Source organism: Punica granatum, chromosome 1 (assembly GCF_007655135.1).
Source record: "Punica granatum isolate Tunisia-2019 chromosome 1, ASM765513v2, whole genome shotgun sequence".
NCBI classification, from domain to species: Eukaryota; Viridiplantae; Streptophyta; class Magnoliopsida; order Myrtales; family Lythraceae; genus Punica; species Punica granatum.
Genome location: NC_045127.1, coordinates 31,327,245 through 31,339,801, shown reverse-complemented (window position 1 = coordinate 31,339,801; position 12,557 = coordinate 31,327,245).

The window sequence follows — 12,557 nt, the reverse complement described above, 5'->3', positions numbered from 1 at the left end:
CCTGCCCGCGCGCCAGACACCATCACCGCGGGCCTAGCCGTGCATTCCAAGTCCTCCCGTGCCCCGAACGTTCATTCAAGTGTTCAACCGAGTTACCCGACTCTCAAACACTTCCCCGACTCTTTCCTCGTATCCCGAGACTAGGTAAAATATTCTCGACTTAGAGGAGTTAGGGCTTTTCATATTTTTGCATTTCTATGGAGTATTATGGTGTTTTATCCATGTTTAACTTGCAAGATTTAATTTTTATTCAATTTTATGTTATATTATGCATGTGTACTACCTTATAACTTGCTAGCATGTCGGAAAAAGGTTTGGATCATCGTATGGAAGACTATCTCGACCCGGAAATGGCAAGATAACTCTCGGCCATGTCTCTAAATGAGAGGGCCGAGACTTAAATTGCTCCTTCCGGGTTAAGATCGGTCTCCTTAGCCGATCCAAGTTAGTTTCCGAGTTTATTTTGTCGTTCTCGCATGCATGAAGCCGGTGTTATTTTATATATTCCTTAAATAACATGTTTGTGAATGTTTGCATGTTTAAATGAGTTAATAAAATCATGATAATGCCGGCTTTTGTTAAAAAAGTGTTATTCATCATGGTCGATGCTTGAGCATGCGAAAAACAATTAAACCGAGGCAAGGAAATCATTTGTGACTCGAATTGAGCCATGAGAGCTTTCGACCATCTTTGATAAGGTGAAGCGGAGGGTTTCTTGGCCTTTCTTGGATCAAGAATGATTTCCTTATTTTGAGTTTAATTCGTTTCTCGGATTGTGTAAATTTTTAATTCCAACGTCTTTACGATTCCCATGTTAAAGTATCGTTTAAAGACCCTTTTTAAAACAAACATGCATGGATTTGTGTATCGAGGACTCATTCAGATCCATTCGATTATAAGAATATTATCGGTTATTCAACCGAATTATTCTTGATCATTATGGATTCGTTTTGGTCATCGAATCATGAATTGTTTTCATAATTAATGCATTCGACAATAACCTTAAGCATTAATTCCACGAATGGGTTAATCGGGACGCTCACACGATTAATTCATTCAATTTAAACAATTTTGCACGAATTGGACATTAATTTGTAACTCGCATCGACGAATTACAAAACGGTGTTAATGCCCTTTTTAAAATCCTGACACTTTCAAATCCGTGTTGTGTTGTTCTCCTTTTCTGAAAATAAATTTTCAAATCAAGGGCAAGAACATCATTTTGTGATTTGGCGTCATCTTAGCTTTGTTTAGGGTGCTAGTTGGGTATTTTGTATTGAAAATATAATTACCTGATTAATCATTTCACTCGATCTAACCAAACGCTAGAAAATGGCTAGGCGGAATTCTAGATTCCAAATCTAGAGTCAAAACACGAGTTTGGCTAATTCAGTGTAAATTCGGTGTCACAATACAGAACAGCTGTGAAAGCAATCAACACACACGAAACTTGACTACGGAACCCGACATGTCAGGTTGTCAAATCAAAGCCGAATGCTAAAACATTGGCACGCATTTGTTTGTCTAGGGTAGGATTTGCATGCCAAAATACCTGGATTAATAAACTTGTTAATCCACGTACATTCGGTGAATACAAACACATTGTCTGTTATTTACCTGCTGCTTGTTATCTTTCCGCACCTGTTTGCCATGCGGGTCGAGCCTGATCCCTAGGCCGAATAATATTAGGGTTCAATACCCTAATCATCGAGCACAGGGTTCAACGCCCTAATCAACACTCACAGGGTCCAACACCCTATTCAGTGAGAGCGTCCATTGAATTTCAGTTCTTCGGTCTTTTCCCTAAACTCACGGTGAGTTAGAGTGGAATATTAACCGAAAGCGAACCGAATGGGATTCAATCATTTGTAATTTGTAATTTATTGTATTTATTCTGAGAGCACATTGTAAGGATTTATTTTTACATTAGTTATTGTAAGAATCCCATTCAGTGAGCGAACGGTTCGAGAGTTGAATCATTCGAATCGGTCCTATGCTTGCCTAGACAAAAGTAAATCCAAGATCTCGCGGTTTTGGTTCACGTAGGAATTCAACCTCCGCGGTTCGATGAACTGTAACGCAAGATTGTGAACCAATTCCCCGACACACGAGTTTACTTCTCTCTCGGCTTCTCGACCGACATCGTCTAATTCATCGAATATTCGGTGTCAAAACGTGCGAGCTGAGTGCAACTTAATTCAAGCGATAAATGATAAAACATGCAAGCCTAGCAAACTAGAGTACCGAAAAGGCGTGCGGGATATAGGCCCGCACGTAACATGAACCCCCGAACACGGACTTTCCGGTTCCGCACAGACCAATGCCTTAACAACAACTAGGTGTTCCATACCCCTAGACCCCGGGTAACTTATCCGCCGTCAACTTTCGGGTCGTAAAATGATAAGTGGCAACTCCTTCTCTCACGCGTGTCCGTCACGCGTCCCCACGGGAAGGTGAACACTCACAAGCCGCGCGATCCAAAAGTGCGCATGCGGGCCCCGACGAGAGTCCACATTCGGGTCCGTACACCATGGACCACATGTTTTGGACCCAAGGAGTTCATTTATAAAATTAGATTTTTGGTTTGAAGTCATTTGCTCATCATTTCAGGTTGATTTCTTCATTTTGGACGAAGACCGTGCTCTCAGGTGAACAGTACTCGCGCATAGCCATGCGCCAGCGTGCATGTCCGCTGGCCGTGCACCCGTGCGCACGCTCGAGTGCCAGTCACGCGCCTGACCCCCTGCCGCGCCCGTGCATGCTCGCGTACGCCTAGCCGCTCGCCCATCCTTGCCCGAACGTGCATCCTTTGCACCCGAGCACCCTTCCAAGCGTTCAACCGAGTCACCCGACTCTCAAACACTTCCCCGACTCTTTCCTCGTATCCCGAGGCTAGGTATATCACTCTTGACTTAGAGAAGTTAGGGCTTTTTACATTTTATTGCATGTTCATGGAGTTATATGGTGCACAAAGTGTGTTCGCTTGCAAGACTTCATTTTTATGCACTTTTACATTATATCAAGCATGTTTATCCTTGATTAACATGTCATCATGTCGGGAAACACTTGGATCGTAGTTAAGAAGAACATCTCGGCTCGGAAAAGGCAAAGAGCTCATGGGTTATCCTCCATGAGAGGTGGTCGAATGCTTTCTTGTTCTTTTCGGGCAAGGAACGATCTTTTTTGCCCGATCCAAGTTTGATTCCCAAGTTTCCTTGTGTTTTCCCGCATCCATGAAGTCGGTATTGTTTTATCAATTACCTAAATAACTTGTTTGTGCATGTTTGCATGTTCGAATGCATTATTCAAATCATGGTAATACCGACTTCAGTTTAATCGTGTCATTTATCGTGTTTGTCGTTTGAGCATGCGAGAAATGATTCAAAACAAGACGTGGAAACCTCATGGAACCTAATACGGGCTATGAGACCTCTTGGCTTTTTCCAATGAGAATTGGCCGAGAGTCTCATGGAGTTATTCGGGTTCCATGAGGTTTTCTCCTCCCGTTTTAAGTCCGTTCTCGGATCTCGTGCAATTTACAAGTTTCTTTACATCAAGAACCTCACATGAAATGTCTTTCAAACAAAACATGCATGGATTCGAATATCGATGGCTTATTTGGGTTCATTCGGTTATGAGGGTATTTTTGGTTATTTGACCAAATTATCCTCGATCCTTGTGAAACCATCTCGGTTATCGATTCACGAATCGTTTTCACAATTAATGCATTCGGCAATAACCTTGGGCATTAATTCCACGAACAGGTTAATCGGAACGCTCACACGGTTAATTCATTCAATTTAAACAATTTTGCACGAACTGGACATTAATTTGTAACTCGCATCGACGAATTACAAAACGACGTTAATGTCCTTTTCAAAACCCTCATACTTTCAAATCCGTATTGTGTTGTTTCCCTTTTTTGAAAACAAGTTTTCAAATGAAGGGCAAGAACATCATTTTGTGATTTGGCGTCATCTTAGCTTCGTTTAGGGTGCTAGTCGGGTATTCTGTATCGAAAATAAAATTACCTGATTAATCATTTCACTCGACTTAACCAAATGCTAGAAAATGGTTAGGTGGAACTCTAGGTTCCAAATCTAGAGTCAAAACACGAGTTGGGTTAATTCAATGGTAATTCAGTGTCACAACACCGAATCACTGTAAAAGCAATTCACACATACGAAACTTGACTACGGACATCCGACATGTCAGGTTCTCAAACCAAAGCCGAATGCTAAAACATTGGCATGCGTTTGTTTGTCTTAGCATATGGCATTTGCTTGCAAAAACACCCCTGGGTTAATAAACTTGCTAATCCACGTACATTCGGTAAATACCAACACATTGTCTGTTATTTACCTACTGCTTTTTATCTTTCCGCACCTGTTTGCCATGCGGGTCGAGCCTGATCCCTAGGCCGAATAATATTAGGGTTCAACGCCCTAATCATCGATCACAGGGTTCAACGCCCTAATCATCGATCACAGGGTTCAACACTCTAATCAACACTCACTGGGTCCAACGCCCTATTCAGTGAGAGCGTGCATTGAATTTCAGTTCTTCGGTCTTTTCCCTAAACTCACAGTGAGTTAGAGTGGAATAATAACCGAACGCGATTCGACTGGAATTCGGCCATTTGTAATTTGTATTTTATTGTTTTCGAGAGCATTGTAAGGATTTTATTCTGTACATTCATTCTGTAAGAATTCTAGTCGGTAAGCGAACGGTCCGAGAGTCGAATTAATCGAATCGGTTTAATGCTTGCCCAAATGAAAGTAAATCCAAGAACTCGCGGTTCTGGTTCAAGCAGCGATTCAACCTCCATGGTACGATGAACTGTAACGTAAGATTGTGAACCAATTTCCCAACACACAGGTTTACTTCTCTCTCGGCTTCTCCATCGACATCGTTTAATTCACCGAATCTCCGGTGTTAAAACGTGCGAGCCGAGTGCAGCTTAATTCATGCGGTAAATAATAAAACAAGCAAGCCTAGCAAATCAGAGTACCGAAAGAGCGTGGGGGATATAGGCCCGCACGTAACATGAACCCCCGAACACGGACATTCCGGTTCCGCGCAGACCAATGCCCTAACAATAACTAGGTGTTCCATACCCCTAGACCCCGGGTAACTTATCCACCCTCGACCTTCGGGTTGTAAAATGATGAGTGGCGACTCCTTCTCTCACGCGTGTCCGTCACGCGTCCCCACGGGAAGGTGGACACTCCCAAGCCGCGCGATCCAAAAGCGCGCATGCGGGCCCCGAAGGGAGTCCACATTCGGGTCCGTACAGCTTGGCGACTCCACTAGGGACATACTTAGTGGGTTCAGGCTTGAGTCGTTTGCTTGCTTGCATGTTTATTTATCGCTTTCCGTACATTTATTTTACACACATTTACTTTTCTGCATTTTGCATTGCATCATTCTAGCGCAATTCTAAGTACCTCGCCTGAAATCCCACGGGCGCCGAAATAGGAAGCTAGGTTAGTCAGAGGTTCCGAGTAAGGGAACAAATCGAGTCGGCTCTGCCACCGAACTGGCCCCCAAAGATCCTCGCTCGATTTCAAGGAATTGATACCCTAGAATCGAGAGCCCCCATTCCTAGTTGGTGGTTTTCCTAGTAGAACACTAAAACCATGCATAAATAGGGACTGTCATGTTGGACTAAAATTGCCTTCATGCCGTCAACCGACCCAAAGTTCGATCTTTGAATCGGCCCCTAGTTTTCTTTTAGGCGGGCCTTTTGTTTTTTTTCTACAATGAGTGATGTACATTGTAACAGATACAATTATACTTTACTTTTCTGCCTGCATGCATGTTTTCAAACAAACTAGGACATCGCATTGGTTTATTTCTTAAGTTCCCTTTTTCAAATGAACCATCTTCGTAAATCTGGGAACTTGAATCAAATCAATGCAACAACATTCGCTTTTGAAAACTCATACCTTGCTTGCATTCTATGTTTGCACAGCAACTACCATGTCTCGCACGACAAGCGAGTGGTGCCGACCTTCGCAGGTAGATCACCCGCGGTCTTCACCTCTCCATGGCGAGACGTGCTATGACCAGAGGCCGTCCATCCCGGCCACCCGTCCCGCACGACAGGCGAGTTGTGCCGACCTTCGCAGGTAGACCACCCGTGGTCTTCACCTCTCCATGGCGAGACGTGCTATGACCAGAGGCCGTCCATCCCGGCCACCCAGACCGCATGACAGGCGAGTTGTGCCAACCTTCGTGGGTAGACCACCCGCAGTCTTCACTTCTCCATAGCGAGATGCGCTGTGACCAGAAGCCGAGTCCATCCTGGCCACCCACTCCGCACGACAGAGAGCCTCACCGCGTGATTGAATTCACATCTCTCTGCGTGACCCCACGCATCTACCAACGATCAAGCGTGCCTCATACATGTCCAAGCATGTTCGCACCAACTCATACACACATGCTCAACGTATCAATGCACGTCTCTTGGTGTGCTCGCACGACGCCTACCAGGCCAGTTCACTTCCTTACACCTTTGCATTGGAATTGCGAACATTTCATGCTCCTTCATTGTTTTCTTTTCCCATTGCAGGAAATTCTGAACAAGAAGACAGCTTGAATACTGAGTGACCACAATTGAGACAACAAACGTCTCTCATTCAGCTCCTTGGGATTTAAATACTAAGTCCCCATCCTTGCTCCACAGAGCAAGACTGCAAACATATCAGAGTCACCGCTTTGCAGTGCCCTGCGCTGTTCCCCAGTATTGACCTTTGCTTTTGCATCTCCTGCCCTTTCTTATCGAGCACGCATTTACTCCATTGGGCTCCGGCCCTGCATCGGGCTCCGGCCTCACTTTTGGGCTTCGGCCCCTCATCGGGCTTCGACCCCACTTTTGGGCTTCGACCCCGCATCGGGCTCCGCCCCCGCATTTACTTTTGGGTTTCGGCCCCGCATTGGGCTTCGGCCCCACTTTTGGGCTTCGGCCCCTCATCAGGCTTCGGCCCCACTTTCGGGCCTCGGCCCAGCATTTACTGCTTTTGGGCTCCGGCCCAGCATTTACTGCTTTCAGGTTTCAACACATCGCATTTACTGCTTTCAGCCTCATCTGAAATCCAAAATCAACTTGGATTCAAATTCATCCAAGCGATACTTCGAGGAGCAAGTCTAATTCTTCCACTGCAAAGACCGGAAGTGACAGCTCCACAAACAGAGCATGACCCAACTCTCGATCGCAGACCAGCACGGTCATACCTCCGATCAAAAGAATGGATCTCATCCACCTCCGTTGTGGTCGCCGACTAAATACTGGGGCAACACACGCAGTCTTCTTTAAACTCTCTTTTGCTTTAATTTAAATGCATTCCCACAAATGGGCTCCCGACAAGAACAAATCCTTCGATGGAGCATTAGGACAGTCTTGAAGACGCCCTATTATTTCTGTCTTACCTGTTCGACTCGCTTGTCCTCAGGGGACCCAGCTTCTCGAGCCTTCCCTAGGGAGACTGTGCATGCCTACTCGCAACTAGGGAAAATATGTTTATGTGATCTCAGTCACAATTTAACCAATCCAGAGTGGTGATGACCATATTCCCGAAAACAAATGTCAACTGCACGTAGCAACCCATGGGTTGCGCGCGGGACAAAAAGGGATTTTTTCCCATAGGACCACCCCATATTTCTTACCACATATCCCCCCGCATAATCGCCTAATGCATTGTCTTCTTTGTCATCCTTCACAGAGGCACATTGACCACAGGCGAAGAGCGATGCGCAAGTTCACGCTTCCCCGAGAACTTGTCTCGAACCCTTTCCTTATACTTTGATGAGGGAGGTGCTCGACGATGAGGTACCCCCTATGAAGTCGAAGACGAGGACATTGAGAGGATCACTCAGCATTGATGCAACCGTCTTCCTTGAACATCTAGTGACTTCAACAGCGTGCACTCTCCAAGAGGCACTTATTGCAAAGAACAACAAGAGATGATCGGAGACATCGCACAAGGCGCCTGCCACAGACCACTTCCACAAATGAAGACCGGGGCATCCCCGATCAACATTCGCACCGAGGCAACCTTAGTTCCCTATCCACATGGGGCAATTTGACAACAGGGGAAATTCACATATAATGCTTGCAATGGCAGATGACACGAAGTTCAGCTTTCGAGTGCTTGAGAGTCAAAAACTTCCAAGAAAGCCGGTCCTCACAAAATAGGGCTAGCAACACACAATGAGTCTCCACGACGCGAACCACATCAAAGTGGCCTCGGCAATTCATAGTCGAGGAGTTTCAAACAAAGACGGGGCACAAAACAAACCCCAGCTACAAGAAAAAAAAAACAGAGCGAAAAGAAGCGGAAAAACCCGCCAATGAAGAGAAAGAAAAGAAGCGGGAAAATTCCGCCAACAAACAAAACAAGGCAACGCCGACGTTCACTAAAAGCACCGGCACCGCCAATTCAAGAGCAGTCAATAAACCCGGACAAAAAAGGGGACGCAGCAGACACCACTCCTCGATGGAGACAGAAAACAATGCACTCGGAGGTTGAATCCTTCAAAATCTTCGCCCTTGCAAACTTGAGAGATAAAAGAATCGAGCCCGCTAGGTCGAAAACCCCTTTTGGGGCGGCCTAGGCAAAAGCTAGGGTAAAAGAGAGGCACAACTGGAAACCCTTTGGGGCGATCGTGGCAAAAGGAGAGCTCTTCCCCTTTAGGTTGAGAGGTGCGGCCCCAAGGTGGGTGACCATAGCAAAAGGAGAGTTAAACGAGAGATGGAAAAAAATGACCCATTGGTTCCTCACACATCGTGCAGACTAGGGATTCTCAACGGAAGTGGCCAGATTATCTACTCAAACATGATCCTCGATCAGCCCTCCAACACAGCTCAACCATCCAGCGTGGATTCCTCCTCAAGCACAGAGGGCAAACCGAGCATGCTATCCAAGCAGTTTGATACAGCCTACACAACAGAAGAACAGAGGAAAAGGGGTACATCTCGCTGCAGGCGTGAACTCGTGTATCCTTTTAGGCTGGGGCAACGCGTTCCCCCAAGCTTTCTCTTTTCTCTTTGTCTTTGCATAACTCCAGAATGGGTCACAACCACCCTTCAACAGGCTACCACAAAGCCGAAATCTCAAACATTCCTTTCCAAGGTCTAGTCATAGTATTCTGGAAATGGTCAGACCGAGTCTGATCAAATATGGGCAAAGAAATCCCCGTGCGGGTTACAAACGCAGTCGCCTTATGGCACCCTGATGAGAAGGGTCCAAAGCTGACGAGCATGTTAAACAAACGATAGAGCTGGTAGGGCATCGTCGAGGAAGTCTCGATATGCCCATGCATGGCTAACGGGAGCCCCTGGAGGCCTCGTATCTAGGCCTCCAAGAACGGGACCTACTTGCATTGTCAAAGCAAAAATGTTCATGGGTTGCTCAGGCGACCGAAAATTGAAAATCTGCGTATTGCAACAACATTTTCATGCTTACCTGTGTCCATCACTTGTTAGTATTTCTCTTATGATCCACTAGTAATGCCAGGATCACAGGTATCACAAGCATCGCAAGAATTATGGCAGACTCTGATTCCCAACCACTCGGGATACATAGGTGCTCCATCCTAGAGCTCAAGTCTTTTAGCATACAACACCCCGCAAAGCAAAATCCCTCATCGCACGACCAGGGCATCCTCAGCGAAGCAGCCGCCTCAGCGCGAGACCGGTCCTCGATAAATCCAGGACCTCGGGGCTACGCAAGACACTGTCATCAAACAAGCACCTCGATCACACGACGATTCGCAAGCCATAATCACCACTGCATCACCCCAGCGTGATCTTGGCTTAGTGTCAAGCGAACTGTCTTTTCAGCGCCAAGCGCTATTCCTTAACACTGATCTTTGCTCCTGCATTCCATGCACTTCACTACCACCGTCTCGCACTGCATGGGCTCATAAACCCGTGTCTTTACGTTTCTCGCACCGCACAAGTCCATAAACTCTTGTCTTTACCTTTCTCGCACCGCACGGGCCCATAAACCCGTGTCTTATTTTTTCGCACCACACGGGCCCATAAACCCGTGTCTTTACTTTCCCTGCCTAGCAGGGGCCTATAAACCCGTGTCTTTATTTTCCCTGCACCGCACGGGCCCATAAACCCGTGTCTTTACTTTTCCTGCATCGCACGGGCCCATAAACCCGTGTCTTTACTTTTCCTGCATTGCACGGGCCCATAAACCTGTGTCTTATTTTCTCGCACCGCATGGGCCCATAAACCCGTGCCTTTACTTTTCCTGCACCACACGGTCCCATAAACCCGTGTCTTTACTTTCACTGCACCGCACCGGCCCATAAACCCGTGTCTTTACTTTCCCTGCACCGCACGGGCCCATAAACCCGTGTCTTTACTTTCTCGCACTGCACGGGTGTACGGACCCGAATGTGGACTCTTGTCGGGGCCCGCATTACGGCCTTTTGGATCGCGCGGCTTGGGAGTGTCCACCTTCCCGTGGGGACGCGTGACGGACACACGTGAGAGAAGGAGTCGCCACTTATCATTTTACGACCCGCAGGTCGAGGGCGGATAAGTTACCCGGGTCTAGGGGTATGGAACACCTAATTTGTTGTTAAGGCATCGATCTGTGCGGAACCGGAAAATTCGTGTTCGGGGGTTCATGTTACGTGCGGGCCTATATCCCGCACGCCCTTTCGATACTCTGGTTTGCTAGGCTTGCATGTTTTATTATTTACCGCTTGAATTAAGTTGCACTCGACTCGCACATTTTGACACCGTAACTTCGCTGAACCAACCGACGTCGGTTGAGAAGCCGAGAGAGAAGTAAACCCGTATGTCGGGGAGTTGGTTCACAATCTTGCGTTACAGTTCATCGAACCATGGAGGTCGAATCCCTGCGTGAACCAAAACCGCGAATTCTTGGATTTACTTTTCTTTGGGCAAGCATTAAATCGATTCGATTAATTCAACTCTCGGACCGTTCGCTTACCGACTGGAATTCTTACATAATAAATGTACAAAATAAAAGTCCTTACAATGCTCTCGAAAACAATAAATACAAATTACAAATGGTCGAATTCCAGTAGACTCGCATTCGGTTATTATTCCACTCTAACTCACCGTGAGTTTAGGGAAAAGACCGAAGAACTGAAATTCAATGCATGCTCTCACTGAATAGGGTATTGGACCCTGTGAGTGTTGATTAGGGCGTTGGACCCTGTGATCGATGATTAAGGCGTTGAACCCGAATATTATTCGGCCTTGGGATCAGGCTCAACCCGCATGGCAAACAGGTGCAGAATGATAACACGCAACATGTTAATAACAGACAAAGTATTTGTTACTATCAGATGTACGTATCTTAGCAAGTTTATTGACCCAGGGGTGTTTTTGAAAGCAAATGCCATATGCTAAATAAACAATCATGCAAAACATTTTGCATTCGGGTTTGTTTTGAGAACTTGACAAAGAGAGTCAAATCTCGTATGTATGGATTGCTTTTACAGTTGTTCGGTGTTATGACACTGAATTACCACTGAATTGATCCAAACTTGTATTTTAACTCTAGCTTTGGAACCTAGAGTTTCACCTAGCCATTTTCTAGCATTTGGTTAAGTTGAATGAAATGATTAGTTAGGTACTTGTAATTTTGATGCAGAATACCCAACTGACATCTTAAACGATGCTAAGATGACGGCAAATCACAAAATGATGTTCTTGCCCTTGATTTGAAAATTTGTTTTCAGAAAAGGAGAACAACACAATACGGATTTGAAAGTATGAGGGTTTTGAAAAGGGCATTAACACCGTTTTGTAATTCGTCGACACGAGTTACAAATTAATGTCTAATTCAGGCAAAGTCGTTTAAATTGAATGAATTAACCGTGTGAACGTTCCGATTAACTCGTTCGTGGAATTAATGCTTAAGGTTATGCCGAATACATTAATTATGAAAACGATTCGTGATTTTATGACCAAAACGAATCCATAATGATCAAGGATAATTTGGTTAAATAACCGACAATACCCTTATAACCGAATGGATCCGAATGAGTCCTCGATACGCAAACCCATGCATGTTTGTTTTTAAAAAAAGTTTTAAACAGTGTTTTAACATGGGAATCGTGGAGATATCGGAATTACAAATTCACACAATCCGAGAAACTAATTAAACTCGAGATAAGAAAATCATTCTTGATCCAACAAAAGGCCAAGAAGCCATCGGCTTCACCTTGTCAAAGATGACCGAATACTCTTATGGCTCAATTCAAATCACAAATGGTTTCCTTGCCTTGGTTTAATTATTTTTTCGCATGCTCAAATATCAAACATGATGAATAACACGTTTTTTTAACAAAAGCCGGTATTATCATGATTTGAACAACACATTCAAACATGTAAACATACACAAACGTGTTATTTAAGGAATCGATAAAATAATACCGGCTTCATGCATGCAAGAATGACAAAATAAACTCGGAAAACTAACTTGGATCGGCTAAGGAGACCTTGCTTGCCATTTCCTGGTCGGGATGGTTTTCCGAGCGACGATCCAAACCTTTTTCTGACA